This window comes from Somniosus microcephalus, chromosome 17, assembly GCF_052327205.1.
Source record: "Somniosus microcephalus isolate GS21.2 chromosome 17, FLI_Smic_1.0, whole genome shotgun sequence".
NCBI lineage: Eukaryota > Metazoa > Chordata > Chondrichthyes > Squaliformes > Somniosidae > Somniosus > Somniosus microcephalus.
In genome coordinates, this window is record NC_141003.1 from 64266647 (window position 1) to 64282404 (window position 15758).

General features: G+C 44.2%; 1 protein-coding gene across 1 annotated transcript in view; it reads left to right on the forward strand.

Annotated features, from left to right (window-relative positions):
* The first annotated feature begins 2970 nt into the window (after positions 1-2970).
* Positions 2971-15758, forward strand: part of shank3a (SH3 and multiple ankyrin repeat domains 3a) — a 1542118-nt gene continuing 1529330 nt past the window's right edge. Inside the window, exon 1 of the mRNA XM_086010558.1 lies at positions 2971-3013. The gene's annotated coding sequence lies outside the window, so the exon portion shown is untranslated. The remainder of the gene's footprint in view (positions 3014-15758) is intronic.

Genomic DNA, 15758 nt, shown 5'->3' on the forward strand with positions numbered 1-15758 from the left:
TATGTGCGTGTTGGTTATTTGTTTTGTAATTTTCAATAAAAAGTAATTAAAAAACAGAAAAATATAAAAAATATGACAACAGAAAATGATAAACACTGGCTCTTCTGGATCTGAAAGAGATGAAATACTTGCATTTGTATAGCATCTTCTCCATCATCAAGCATTCCAAAGTTCCTCACATCCAATGAATTAATAAAAGAAAAAAATAAACTTCCATTTTATATGTCATCTTTCACAACCTCAGGATGTCCCAGTGCGCTTCACAGCCAATGAATTACCTTCTGAAGACCAGTGAATATTCTACGTGCACATTCTCGCAAACAGTAATGAGATGAATGATTGGTTAATCTGTTTTGGGGGTGTTGAGGGAGGAATGTTGGCCAGAACACCAGGAGAACTCTGCTCTTCTTCCAGCAGTGTAATCTTCCCTCGTTATTGCGGGGAAGTGTCAGCTCACAGTTTCTGTACTTTGAATGGAGCAAGGCTTAGAACCCACAATCTTCTGAGTCAGAGATGAGAGTACGACCCACTGAGCCAGCTAACTCTGGAAAGGGGATTAGACAGGTCAACAATTTGACTGCTGAGCCTTTGTGAGTTGACATTTCAGCTGACTGTCGAATTATCTCCAACCAAACGATAAACTGTCTTTTTCTCTTTTTATTTTCTAACTCAAAAAAATAAAACTGAGCAGGTCGTTTGACAGGTCACTCATTTCATGGAGATATAAGAAGCTAGGAAGCTGAACCAGCCTATTCATTACTGAGATCCATGTATAGGACTTCATCCGACCATTTCCATGCTGCGGGTTAGGGTATTGAACAAAAATTCCATTGACTACAAGTGACAATCAACAACGGGGTGGTAAGGATGGGTGAATATTTTGGAGCTCTTCTTGATTCTCTTTGGGGTTCAGAGGGTGTTTATGTAGAAGTTTATCTCAAGAGCATACATGGGTAATGGAAGGAGATTGAATGGGTGGGTAGAGTCCACTATAGGGTAAAGTGTACATGCGCTGTGCAAGGAGATTACATAGGTGGGTAGAGTCCATGTTCAGGTAGAGCATACATGGGCTGTGGGAGGAGATTAAACAGGTGGGTAGAGTTCATGATAGGGTAGAATGTACATGGGCCGTGGAAGGAGATTAAATTGGTAGGTAGAGTCCGTGATAGGGTACTGAGTATATAGGTTATGGAAGGAGAATAAATGGGTGGGTCTAGTCCAGGATAAGGTAGAGTGTACATGGGCTGTGGAAGGAGATTAAATGGGTAGGTAGAGTCTATGGTTGGGTAGAGTGTACATGGGCTGTGAGAGGACATTAAATAGATGAGTAGAGTCCATTGTTAGGTAGAGTGTACATGAGCTGTGGAAGGAGATTAAGTGAGTGGGTCAAGTCCATGTTCGGGTAGAGTGTACATGGGCTATGGAAGGAGATTAAATGGGTGGATAGAGTACATGGTAGAGTAGAGTGTACATGGGCTGTGAGGACATTAAATGGGTGAGTAGAGGCCATGGTTGGGTAGAATGTACATGAGATGTGGAAGGAGATTGAGTGAGTGGGTCGAGTCCATGTTCGGGTAAAGTGTACACGGGCTGTGAGAGGACATTAAATGGGTGAATAGAGTCCATGATCTGTGAAAGGATATTAAATGGGTGTGGTAACATTCAAAAGATGGAAAAATTAAATAAGTAAAAAATGTATAATTTGGAATGGGATTTGCCTTGGAGCTGCTCTCCCTCCATTGCTGTAATGTTGCTGAAAGTGCGACGGAAACTTTCTTTATGTACATCAACGGAATTTCTGTCGCACTTCCAGTGAAGTTACGGTGATGGAGTGGGAGGGGGAGCATCTTCGAGTAAGTTTCTGGCCCTACTTATATATTTCTAGTAGATATCCTTCCACCGAGCCCTTCAAGTTAAATAACAATAAAAGGATCACAACTGTAAGAAGTGAGCTAACCCTTGGTAAATGCCTTTTTTATTATACAGTATTTCTTTTTCTTTTTAACATTTTTGGCCCTGCAGGATTCTTGTTCCAATCTAAAGTATCTCTTGGAAGATTCAAACTGACAGTTTCTTCTCACAGAGATTTTCAAACTCACTGTCAGATTCAAACAGAGCATCTGATTTTATTCTGTGGAAAAGAGTTAGCGGGACTACCTGGATTTTGAGTATCTGACCATTCAAATTTAAAACTGGATCAATCACACGGCATTGTTTAAATTTGAATTATTTCTATCTCCAGCCTCTAGCCAATGAAAATTGCAGCATTGTGTTGAAATAAGCATGGTACAGGGATTCAGACTGCAGTTGTATTTATTTTAAAATGCTTATGTTCTGTGACTGGATTTAAACAGACATCATATCAGAACTGGATAGAATAGAAATGCTTTGTCACAGCTGCAACAAATCCACATTCACTGCACTGAGTGACAATGTTCTGAATAATTCACATCTTTGAGGCTCAAGTTCCACAGGAACAGTTCACTCCTCAATCTCCTATACTCAATTACAATTACAATTAGCTCAGTGGTTCCCGTAGCTCATATTGTCTCCTAGTTCAACACAAAGACCTTCTCCACACTTATCCCAATAAATCCCTTCAGCAAGTGAAGATAATGGATCATGTTTTCCCCAATGGAGACAAGCTTCCTAGCACAATGATTTAGGATATGATAGAACTTGACTCATTCTCCTTCTTTGAACCCTTTCCAGTGCTTCTTCTTGAAAGTAAGGTAAGCTTTGGCTGTGTGAGTTGGGGTCAGAACTCCTAGAGTGCACCTTGTGTAAAAGGAACCTCTCCGAGCACTTAACAAGGAGGGAAAAAGGGGATTGTTGAGGAAAAGAACAATTAGGGGATAGATCATAGGCAGTCAAAGTGAGGAGTTCATTAGACTAGTGCTAATTGTCATTGTGATTCCTTTACATGATTTAACCTCTCAATTATCTTTTAATTTATAGGCTAAGGGACAACTGACCAAGAAGATCAGTTTAACTTGTCACATCCCGCTGTAAGGTAAGAGCACAGGAGATTGATTCATTGGTTCTGTTGAGTCTGAGGTTGAGTTGACTGATGACGGGAGTCAAAGACTGGGATTATGTGATTGAATTGGATCTGCCTCCCACCTGCTCAGTTCTTGATCTCAGTTGATGCTCAGAGGGAGCTGGGGTGCTAAGACATTGGCAGAAATCTGAGAGCAAACCGGGAATGGTACTGTGAAGAAGAGGGGCAGAAATGACTCATAAGGTGTGGGGAGTGTGTTGGAAAAAACAGATCAACACATACCTTCATACAAGAGATTTGAGGAGTGGCAGGATGTACATTTTATAACTTTGCTGGTTTCTGATTTCATCACAGTTCAGGTGCTGATGGGTTCCAGCACAGGGGCTGAAGCATTAGAGTCAGCTGTATTCTGCTGAGCTTATGGTTTGATGTGTAGTTGCAAAGAGCAATCAAAAAAGCTAATGGAATTTTGGCCTTTATCTCAAGAAGGCTGGAATACAAAGAGGAGGAAGTTATGCTTCAGTTGCATAGAACCTTGGTCAGACCCCACCTGTATTACTGCATTCAGTTTTGGGCAGCGCATCTCAGAAAGGATATATTGGTCTTACAGAGGGTGCAGCGCAGATTCACAAGAATGATACCGGGGCTTGGAGGGTTAAGTTATGAGGACAAGTTGTGTTAACTTGGCTTGTATTCCCTTGCATACAGGAGGTTGAGGGATGATCTGATCAAGGGGTTTAAAATGATAAAAGGATTTGATAGGATAGACGGCGGGGGAATCAAGAACAAAACAACATAATCTTAAGATTCGAGCTAGGCCATTCAGGAACGAAATCAGGAAGTACTTTTTCACACAAAGGGTAGTAGAAATTTGGAATTCTCTTCCCCAAAAGGATGGGACAACTGGAACTTTCAAGACTGAGATCAGTAGATTTTTGTTAGGTAAGGATATCAAGGGATATGGAGAAATTGAAGTTGAAGTACAGATCAGCCATGATCTAACTGAATGGCGGAGCAGGCCAGTTGCTATGTTCTTTGGTCTAGTGGAACCTATTTGTCTCTGTTCCATCATAACTGAAACAGGAATGGGGGTGGAGCTGGGTGAGGGCATTTTTTCCTCTCTGCCTATTATCCTGCTGGATCCAGTATTCTGGAGCTCAGAGTCACACATGAACACTAAGAGCTAGGAATCTCAAACTGGAATTAATGGACCAGACACTAACTTTTTCCAGCTGATGTAACATGTTAACGCACGGACCCTGAGTTAATGATATTTCACTCATTTAAGGTCCAATTGAAGCATTTCATCCTAATTGTCTAGGGCTTAACCTTTAAAGGAAGAGGTGTGATTGTGGAAGGAGTTAAGAACATAAGAAATAAGAGGAGTAGGCCATATGGCCCCTCGAGCCTGCTCCACTATTCAAAAAGATCATGGCTGATCATCGACTTCAACTCCACTCTCCCGCCCAATCTCCATATCCCTTGATTCCCCTAGAGTCCAAAAATCTATCTATCTATCTCAGCCTTGAATATACTCAAAGACTCAGCATGCACAGCCCTCTGGGGCAGAGAATTCCAAAGATTCACAACCCTCTGAGTGAAGAAATTCCTCCTCATCGCAGTCTTAAATGGCCTACCCCTTATCCTGAGACTAAGCCCCCTAGTGCTACACACTCCAGCCAAGGGAAACAACCTCTCAGCATCTACCCTGTCAATCCCCTTCAGAATCTTGTATGTTTCAATGAGATCACCTCTCATTCTTCTAAACTCCAGAGAGTATAGGCCCATTCTACACAATCTCTCATCATAGGACAGCCCTCTCATCCCAGGAATCAATCTAGTGAACCTTCGTTGCACTGCCTCCAAGGCAAGTATATCATTCCTTAGCTAAGGAGACCAAAACTGTGCACAGTACTCCAGGTGTGGTCTCACCAAGGCCCTGTACAATTGTAGCAAGACTTCTTTACTCTTATACTCCAACCCCCTTGCAATAAAGGCCAACATACCATTTGCCTTCCTTATTGCTTGCTGTACCTGCATGCTAACTTTCTGTGTTTCTTGCACGAGGACACCCAAATTTCTCTGAACACCAACATGTGAAAGTTTTTCACCATTTAAAAATATTCAGTTTTTCTATTTTTCCCACCAAAGTGAATAACCTCACATTTCCTTACATTATACTCCATCTGTCACCTTACTGCCCACTCACCTTAGTCTATCTATATCCCTTTGCAGACTCTAAGGGCTGGATTTTCTCAATGGGGAGCTTTTGGAGGCGGGACTCCCACTTGTCGGGTTTTAGTCCCGCCTCCATCGACTTGTGGCCAACCCATGCTATTTTCCCTTGATTGACCTTGTTAAGCCCGCCCAGCGGGCTTAGCAGGCCAATTAAGGTAAAGCCGGTTACAGGTGACATCAGCGAGTGACGTTTCATCTGTCAAGAGCTTTTGACAGATGAAATGTTATCGTTTGACAGCTCTGTGAAGCTGTCAAACACTAACAATCTGTCCTCCAAGTTGAGTCTTTACTCAAGACTCAATTAGAAAGCCTTCCAGACCAGAAAGCAGAGGCTGCAGCTTTTGACAGTTCAGCGGCCATTCTGCTTTCTGTGCCGGTGAGCTGAGGGACTCCCAAGACCTGAAGGGAGGAAGCCTGCAGGAAGAAGTAAAGGTAAGTAAAACTTATTAAAACACTTTACACACACCTCACACACTTACCTCTGCACACATGCACCCATCACTCACCTGCACACCGGACATCTCGGCACCTCTGACCCCCACAGACCGACGGCCCGCCTCGCTGACCCTGGCGAGGTTCGGAGCCATCAGGAAGCCCACACTTCAGGGCTCAAAATAGGGATTAGCCAAAAAACTACCTGTTAACAGGCAGTTAATTGGCACTAATCCCCTTCCCGCCTTGAGGAGACGGGACCTGGCACGGGTCGGGGACCCGCCTCCTGGGAAGATGGCATGGAGGCGGGATGGGGCGGGATGGGTACCCACCCCCAGATTCTGCCATTTTCCTGGCAGACCCGCATCCCCAAAGCTGGCAAAATCGCCCCCTTTGTGTTCTTCTCACAGCTTACTGTCCCACCTAGCTTTGTCATCAGCAAACTTGGATACATTACACTCGGTCCCTTCATCTAGGTAATTAATATAGATTATAAATAGCTGAGGCCCCAACATTGATCCTTGTGGCACCCCACTAGTTACAGCCTGCCAACCTGAAAAAGATCTGTTTATCCCTACTCTCTGTTTTCTGTCCGTTAACCAAACCTCTATCCATGCTACTATATTACCCCCAACCCCATGAGCCCTAATCTTGTGTAATAACCTTTTATGTTATCCACTGGTTCCTCTTTATCTACCCTGCTAGTTACATCCCCAAAAGACTCTAATAAATTTGTCAAACACAATTTATCTTTCATAAAACCATGTTGACTCTGTCTAATCATGTTATGATTTTCTAAGTGACTTGATACCACTTCCTTAACAATGGATTCCAGCATTTTACAATGACTGATGTCAGGCTAACTGGCCTGTAGTTCCCTGTGTTTTCTCTCCCTCCTTTCTTGAATAGCGGTGTTACATTTGCGACCTTCCAATCTGCTGGGACCATTCCAGAATCTAGGGACTATCCCTGGACGGGTACTCAAGGAATGTGCTGATCAGCTGGCTGATGTCTTCACCGCCATCTTCAATCTGTCATTGGCCCAGGCAGTAGTCCCTACATGCTTCAAGACCACTACCATTATTCCTGTGCCAAAACAAACGGCTGTGACGTGCCTGAACGACTATCAACCTGTCGCACTCACACCCATCATAATGAAGTGTTTCGAGAGACTGGTCCTGGCTCACATCAAAGCCAGTGTTCCCGCCTCTCTTGACCAACACCAGTTTGCCTATCGTGCAAACAGATCAACGGAGGATGCAATCACAACTGCTCTACACTCGGCACTGAATCACTTAGATGGTAAAGAGACCTACATCAGAATGCTGTTCATAGACTACAGCTCAGCATTCAACACTATCGTCCCCAACAAGCTGGCCACCAAACTCCAAACTCTTGGCCTGAACACTTCCCTCTGCAACTGGACCCTGGACTTCCTAACAAACAGACCCCAGTCTGTCAAATTAGGTAACCACACCTCCCCCCCCCCCGACCCTGAACACGGGGGCCCCACAAGGATGTGTGCTGAGCCCCCTCCTCTACTCCCTCTTCACCCACGACTGTGTGGCTGTTCATGGTTCCAACACCATCATCAAGTTTGCAGATGATACCACGGTAGTAGGCCAGATCACCAACAACGATGAGTCAGCCTACAGGGAGGAGGTCCAGCATCTCGTGAAGTGGTGCGCCAATAATAACCTGGCCCTTAACATCAAGAAAACCAAAGAAATCATTGTGGACTTCAGGAAGTCTAAAGGCGGAAGTCACCCCCCCATCCACATCAATGGGGCTGTGGTGGAAAGGGTGGACAGCTTTAAGTTCCTCGGAGTCCACATCACGGAAGACCTTTCCTGGGCCCTCAATACCTCCTCTCTGGTGAAGAAGGCCCAGCAGCGCCTATATTTCCTAAGGAGGCTGAAGGGATGTAACCTGTCACCCCTGATCCTCTCTAACTTTTACCGCTGCACAATAGAGAGCATCCTGACGAACTGTATCACAGTATGGTATGGCAGCTGTAGCTACTATGACCGGAAAGCCCTGCAGCGGGTAGTCAAAACTGCCCAACGCATTACCGGCACCCGGCTACCGACCATAGAGCACATATACCAGAAACGCTGTTTACGGAGGTCACAGTCCATCATCAAAGACCCTACCCACCCCAGCCACAGTCTGTTCACCCTCCTGCCATCTGGGAGACGCTACAGATGCATTCGCACCCGTACGACCAGATTTAGGAACAGCTTCTTTCCCAGGGCTGTCATCCTACTGAACTCCACAAATAAACTCTAAAGCCTGCACATCTGCCAATGCACTTTATTATGGTTATGTTTATGTTAATGTATTACAAGCCAAATGTATGTTGAATGTTTAAATGTCTTAATCTAAATGTACACTCTCGGGAGCCGCAAGCCTACATTTCGTTGTACTGCACTTGTGCACTAACAATGACAATAAAAGTTGATTTGATTTGATTTGATTTGATTTGAATTTTGGAGGATCAAAACCAATACATCCACTGTCTCTTTAGCCACCTCTTTTAGAACCCTAGGATGTAGACCGTCTGGTCCAGGGGATTTGTCGGCTTTTAGTCCCATTAGTTTCTCTTGTACTTTTTCTCTACTTATATTAATTACGTTAAGTTCCTCACCTTCATTATACCCTTGGTTCCCCACCACTTATGAAGACAGATACAAAATATTTGTTCAACGTTTCTGCCATTTCCTTATTCCCCATAATAATTTCTCCTGTCTCAGCCTCTAAGGGACCAACGTTTACTTTTGCTACTCTTTTCCTTTTTACATACTTGTAGAAACTCTTACAATCTGCTTTTATATTTTTTGCTAGTTTTCTCGCATTCTATTTTTTCCCTTTTTATCAATTTTTTGGTCAACCTTTGCTGGTTTCTGAAACTCTCCCAATCCTCAGGATTACTATTATTCTTTGCAACATTCTAAGCTTTTAATCTAATGCTATCCTTAACTGCTTTAGTCAGCCATGGTTGGATCACTTTTCCTGTGGAGTTTTGTTGAGAATTGTGAAATATTTCTTTAACTGCTAGCCACTGCTTATCTACTGCCATACCTTTTAATCTATTTTTCCAATCTACCTTAGCCAACTCACCCTTCATACCTATGTAATTGGCTTTATTTAAGTGTAAGACTCTAGTTTCAGACTTAGGCAAGTCACTCTCAAAATTAATGTGAAATTCTATCATATTATGATCACTCTGCCCCAGAGGATCCTTTACTATGAGATTGCTAATTAACCCTGTCTCATTACACAATACAAGATCTAAAGTAGCCTTTTCCCTGGTTGGTTCCATGAAATATTGTTCTAGGAAACTGTCCCAAATGCATTCCATGAACTCGTCCTCCTTTGCCAATTTGATTTGTCCAGTCTATATGAAGATTAAAATCCCCCAAGATTATTGCATTACCTTTGTTGCAAGCTCTTACTATTTCTTGATTAATATTCTGTCCAACGGTATAGCTACTGTTAGGGGGCCTATATACTACTCCTACCAGTGTTTTCTGCCCCTTGTTATTCCTTATCTCCACCCATACTGATTCTACTTTGTGATCTTCTGAGCCAAAATCCTTTCTCACTACTGTCCTTATGTCATCCTTTATTATCAGGACTACTCCCCCTCCTTTTCCATTCTGCCTGTCTTTTCGAAACGTCAAGTACCCTGGAACATTTAGTTCCCAACCTTGGCCACCTTGCAACCATGTTTTGTGCCACTAGTTCATCTATCTTGTTACAAAGATTCCCTCCTCTTCTCCAACTAGTGCCATGGGACCGCTCACATCCCCCTGAAAGTGTAGACAGGCCTCAGTTTAACATCTCATCCAAAAAGACGGCACCTCCAACAATGCAGCACTTCCTTGCAGTGTCACCCGGGATGATGTGCTCAAGTCCTGGAGTGGGGCTTGACCCCCACAACCTCTGACTCAGAGAGGAGAATGCTACTGACTGAGCCAAGCTGAGACTTAAATAAAAGCACAAACTTCTGGAAATACACATTGACATTTATACAGAGCTCCTTCTTTAGGACTTGGACTCACTGCTTTCATTTTCGATTTTCAGCAGTTCACTGCATTTCCTATATATCACTGGGTCAAACTTCCGACTGATAACAGACACTTCCTGTTTTATGATTTCATCACCTCAGCTTAGGAAAATGACTGTCCTGCTCTGTGAGTTGCTGTACGTTTATTCTTTAGCTGGTGATGAGTCATTGGAAAATGGGAGCAAGGACTAATCACAGCAAGAATTATCTCATACAAACATAGGTAAATGACAGATAGGGAGAAACCAGTCCATCAAACCTGTCCCGTTCAGTCTTGTTGCAATTAAGCATCGCGACTCCTAATGCTTCCCACCCACTGTCAGCCATTTCATCTTCTGGGAGCGACAAAAATACAAAACAGGACAAAAACCCGAGGCTAAACCAGGCAAAAGGAATTCTGGGACTTTCCTCTCCGACCCCTGAATGCGATCAGGAGACCACAGTGACCGGGGACTTCTATTTTTCCATAATTTAAAAAGAAGAATGTCTGTCATACTGCAAGGTCTCTGGGTACACTGGGCCTTCCAAACATTTACTTGAGCCAATCACAGAAGTAGAAATGTTGAGACACCTCCGTCACACTTTAGTTGTCACACATCATTTGTCACAAATCAGTTGTCATACATGCACATTTCTACAATACACTTGTTTTAAATGCTGCCAATCATTTGCTGCTAGATTCTTCTGACACCTTAGATTTACAAGCAGCTGCCTGTCTACAATTACCCTTTAACTTACCTCAGGATCTATTTGTCAGCCTCAGCTTCTAATTGGAATGTGCTTATTCACATCAATTGGACCTTGTAGCCATAAAAGGACAGGGAAAGTTATATACAAATGCACCTTACCAGCAGAATAATACATCGGATGTAATATTTTATAATGCTCCTCTCCTTATCAAGCAGCGGTTTATCTAACTTACCATAAACAACATGGCAAATCGCTAGTCAGAACAAAAAGCACTCGAGGTATATACACAACACAAGAATGACACAACTTTTGCTTATTAAGGCCTCATTTGCAGCTTACATGGCTCAGTAACACTATTGACAGAAAGAAAGACTTGCATTTATATAGCGCCTTCCACAACCTCTGAACGTCCCAAAATGCTTCGCAACCAACCAAGTACTTCTGAAGTGTAGTCACTGTTGTAATGTAGGTGTTGCAATTGCTGCATTCTGATTGGCTCCTCAACCATGCATTAGTTGTAACGCACCCGACCTCTCAGGAAAAAGCCCAAAGTTCGATCAGACTTGCGCTAAAAACAAAGGCCGCCGCCCGCCACCCCGGGCGAGAGTTCAATCTGAGTCTAATCTTCAAAAATCTATTATTGAGTTCTAGAAGTCAAAGTTAAACAAAAGTGACTGCAATTATTATCTTCTGTCTAGAGGGTGCTTTATCCATTTAAAGGGATACCATATTTATTCATGGGAATGGTAGCATAGCGGTTATGTTACGGGTAATCCAGAAACCTGGACTAATGATCTGGTGACATGTGTTCAAATCCCCCCACGGCAGCTGGGGAATTTAAATTAAATTAAATAAATCGGGAATATAAAGCATGTAACTAAAGGATTGTTGTAAAAACCCATCTGGTTCACTAATGTCCTTTGGAGTAGGAAATCTGCCACCCTTCCCTGGTCTGGCCTATATATGACTCTGACATGGCTTAGCAAGTGACTCAGTTGTCAAGAAGGTGGCTCACCACCACCTTCTCGAGGACAATTCAAAACAATAAATGCGGCTTTCCCAGTGATGCCCACATCCTGTGAATGAATGCACTGGAGATACCTTTGGACAAAATAGCAATATTGGGAAGCTGTCCAATTGGAATCCTTTCTGTGGTGTCAGAGTGGGGTGTCAACTATTGGACTACTGCCTGCTCTCAATTTACCCAAATGCAGCTTCCTGCTTCATTGTTCCTGCACTGTGGGCCTTGGCCCTTCCCCTGGGTTTTTCCATAAAAGTGAAATACACTCACATATTAATTGTCATGGGATTACTAGCCCCCAGAGAGAGGAGCTGGGTGTTCCTTGTGACAATGATTTAAAGGAAACCTCTTGTCACAGACATGCTCTGTTCATTGTGGAAATTTCAGTGTCTTGAGGATTTGAAGTTCACCCTATGTTTTTATACTTGCATCTTTTTCAGAGCTAAGTGTCACGGTTTCATATAGCGATGCACGGTGGACGATTTCTTTGTGTAGCACACAGCAAGTGATCAAAACAGAGAACAGGACAGTGCTCAGTCCCACCTAATACACCTCATGCTGTGCTAGCAGCTGTAACCAATGATGTGTTTGGAATCCCGTGAAGACTAAATGTTGCTGCCACCTGTTAAAAGAGCAGTGAGGGTGCCACTGATCCATCAACAGTGGAGTTAGAGGTTCAGCACAGTTAACAGTGAGGCTGACCCACATAACTGTTAACTTGGATGAGCCACCAACATCACAAGTGGACACCAACATGAATCCAACTCTGTCTTCATGTGTTGGACCAAGTTATTCTTTGCAGTACTTTCAATGCAATAATTGAACTCTGTGCAGTAAAGGATTAGGTGCAGAATCTCATGCCATACCCTATCACTCACCCTATCTAAGATGGAGTATTTTGTATAAATGCTCAAGAGGATAGAATTTCTGCAGTCTCGGGTGTTATTATGAATCTTATGTAAGCTTTCAAGACTGAGGTTGATAGATTTTTGTTAAGTAAGGGCATCAAGGAATATGGAGCAAAGATGGGTAAATAGGGTTGAGGTACAGATCAGCTATGATCAAATAGCATGGTGGAATAGGCTCAAGGGGCTGAATGGCCTCTTCCTGTTCCTACGTGAATGGGAATGAAAATCACACGTGCAGGGAATGTGAGTTGCTCAGAAAATCTCTTCTCATACGTGAGATAATTTCAGCAACCATATGGACTGTTAAAGGCTATTGATTCTAGAATGGGTAGAACAGGGAAGGGTTGAAGTCTGTGTTCTCTGTGAATGGGGAAGAGTGGGTTTAGTTCTGTCTGTTATTGGGCAAGGGGTCCCGAGTTCAAGGTTCATGTCTGTCTCGGAGAGGGTCTCGGAGTCTGGATCAGTCCTCCTTCCTATGACTAGGGATGGTGCTGGGGGAGAAACAATCTTCCAGAATCCCACATCCAGCGGTCTCCGATTAAAGATTTAGGGGTAAAAATTTAGCACCCCGAAAAAGTTAGCGTCCCGTGGCCGATTTTCCCAGGTAGCGCCCCGAGAGGGAGGAGGGGCGCTACTGGAAGCACCCCGCGTCCCTCTTGAGGCGCTGTGAGCCAATATCGCAGGGCTACGTCGCTGCGGCATGTCACATCGCGGTACTGCAGGCCTTCCTCCCCTTATTAAAGGGGAGGGGCCTGGCGCAGCGTGTCCCGGCGCCCAGCTAGGCCACCAGGGATTGAGAGTGCCGGCAAACGAGGGGGTCCGCCGCTAACCTCCCGCTGAATTTCGCGGGAGGCGTTCGCGGCGCTGCGCCCAGGCGCTAGTTGATTTGCGCCCTGTTAGTGCCCTCTTAGGGCACTAACGGGAGGCGCAAATCAACCAAATTTAGCCCCATTTAACATCCAGCAGAACAGGCAGACGGTGCCTCGGTTAAATGTCTCATGTGAAAGAGGGCACCTCCGACAGTGCAGCACTCCCTCAGTACTGATCTGAAGTGTCAGCCTAGATTACGGGTTTAAGTCTCTGCAGTGGACCTTGAACCCATGACCTTCTGACTCAGAGGTCAAACTGAACCAAGGCTGAAGCTGATTTTGGGGTCTGTGTTGAGTTTCAGTGAAGCTGGGATCTTAGTCCTGCCTGTGATTGATAGGGGTTGTGCACAAAGCTCGTGTACTCCCAGCCTTTGCTTGCACTGATGTTGCTGTTCACATTGCAAGCCCGAAGGTGCCCTGAGGAGTAGCAGTTACCTACAGCTTTTGGCATTACAGCTCACAGCTTCGCCTGGACACCTCATTAACATCAGAGGCATTGACACTTTCGAGCCAGCATGTGCCAAGGACTCACTGGCAGTAACAGGACTGAACGGAAAAGGCTCTCAGCTTGTTTGATATAATAAGTCACGGTGCACTGATTACATTTAACGGACCCTGTGCTGTGTAATAACGTGTTGCTCTCTCTTGTGATTCTGAAGTTTAACACAGTTATTATCAGGACTAGAGACCCTTTCATTCGCTCTGTCTGTGACTGAAAACTAACTCGTACCTGGGAGTGAGTTACAGGCTGTAATCTAATTGAGGGGTTCGGGTGGTTTATATATAGAAAATAACTAATACCCGGGAGTGTGTTACAGGCTAAAAAGTTCTCTGGGATATCTTCCTGGTCCTAAGGAGTGCTGTATAAATGCGAGTTGTTGTGATCTTTGTGTACGGATGTGCGCATGTATCTGTTTATTTGAGAGCACGGAGCTCTGTGCCTGCTCACATGCATGTTTTTGGTTTTGTGTGTGTCTGTGCATGCGCGTGTCCCTGTGAGAGTGAGTGTGTGTCTGTATGCGTGTAATTTATTGCCCAGTCTCTCTCGTTGCACTGTTAATTGAGTTTTGTGTTGCTGGTTGTATCCATTTTTGCATCGACTGGTCCAAGCAATTAACATCACCCCGGCCTCATCAAACGGACAGTGGGATAGAACTGCTGAAACTTTAAGAAGGAACGCAGGCTACATTTAAAATGAACACTGTCTAATTAACAAGGAAATGGCCTGACTGCAGTGGTTTGAGCTACTAATTGGGCGCGATCAAGTCAAATTTCTGCTGAACCAGACCTAGGGACGAGGTGCTTTTAATTGGGTGCTCTTGAGTTTGCTATCGGTACTGCTGACCAAACAATGATCCAGTCAGTTCAGCGTCGCAGACGAGAAGCGTCTTCAAGCTGAACGATTAGACTGTTAAGGGTGTAATGAAAGAGCTGTAACTGAGCTAATAGATTCGAGTTTTCAGGGCAGCTAATCTCAGGGAGCAGATGCTTGTCATCTGTCAGATTCGATCGCTGCTTTATGAAATAGTCTCCGATGTATCTCACCAGTGCGTAGCCATGAAGCGCCCAGATTCTATCGCTAGCCTGTGATGAACTGGCTGACCTCAGCCGAGGCAGCAGCTACAGCATTACAATTGGCCTCAGTGCCCCTGGGCTGGGTGGGGAGGGGAACAAAGATGTAAGGGTTCCCACTCTTGATTTCTATCCAAGGACTTCTCTGGGAAATGTACATGCAGGTATCAGGATTGGACTGTGTCCCAGGCAGGAGAATAACCTTTGTAATAGATCTAGGCCGTTCAGGAGTGAAATCAGGAAGCAATTTTTCACACAAAGGGTAGTAGAAATTTGGAATTCTCTGCCCCAAAACGCCGTGGGTGCTGGGGGACCATTGAAACTTTCAAGACTGAGATGGGTAGAGTGTTTTTGGGTCAGGGTATCGAGAGATATGGAGCAAAGTCGGGTTAATCGAGATGAGGTACAGATCAGACAAGATCTAATTGAAGGCCCGGATGAAATTTATCAATTCTCTTTCGAATCATGAAAACTTCCATCGTCACCTCGAAGTATCCCTTTAAAAAAAACAAACCCGACCTCTTCAACCTTTCCCCAGATTCGTGGTGCCAAGAATTCTCTGGGTTAGTTTTTTTTTAGGCAGAGGGACAGAAATCAGAAGATGATTTATAGAATGCTGAAATGAATGCCGCCAGGCCAGTGATTGGAAACACTCCTCTGTCAGCTCATTGCCTGCTTCAAAGCTTCATCACAGAATCTGTTTCTTCCCTGACACTGTTGAGAGTATTATCTGGAGAAGGAGTGGTGAAGTGAGCGCTTGCATTGCTACAGGTCTGCAGTGACTTGGAGCTATGGATGGGAGCGATTGTTAATTAAAGGACAGAGACATTGTAAGTGAGGATGATGGACAGTGGGAAGAGGAAATATTGAGCAGAGGTCTGTAAGTGTCTCTGTCGATCTTTCCTGCACCCATGAATCTTGTGCATTAAAATAATAGTGTAAAATGAATATTGGCAGC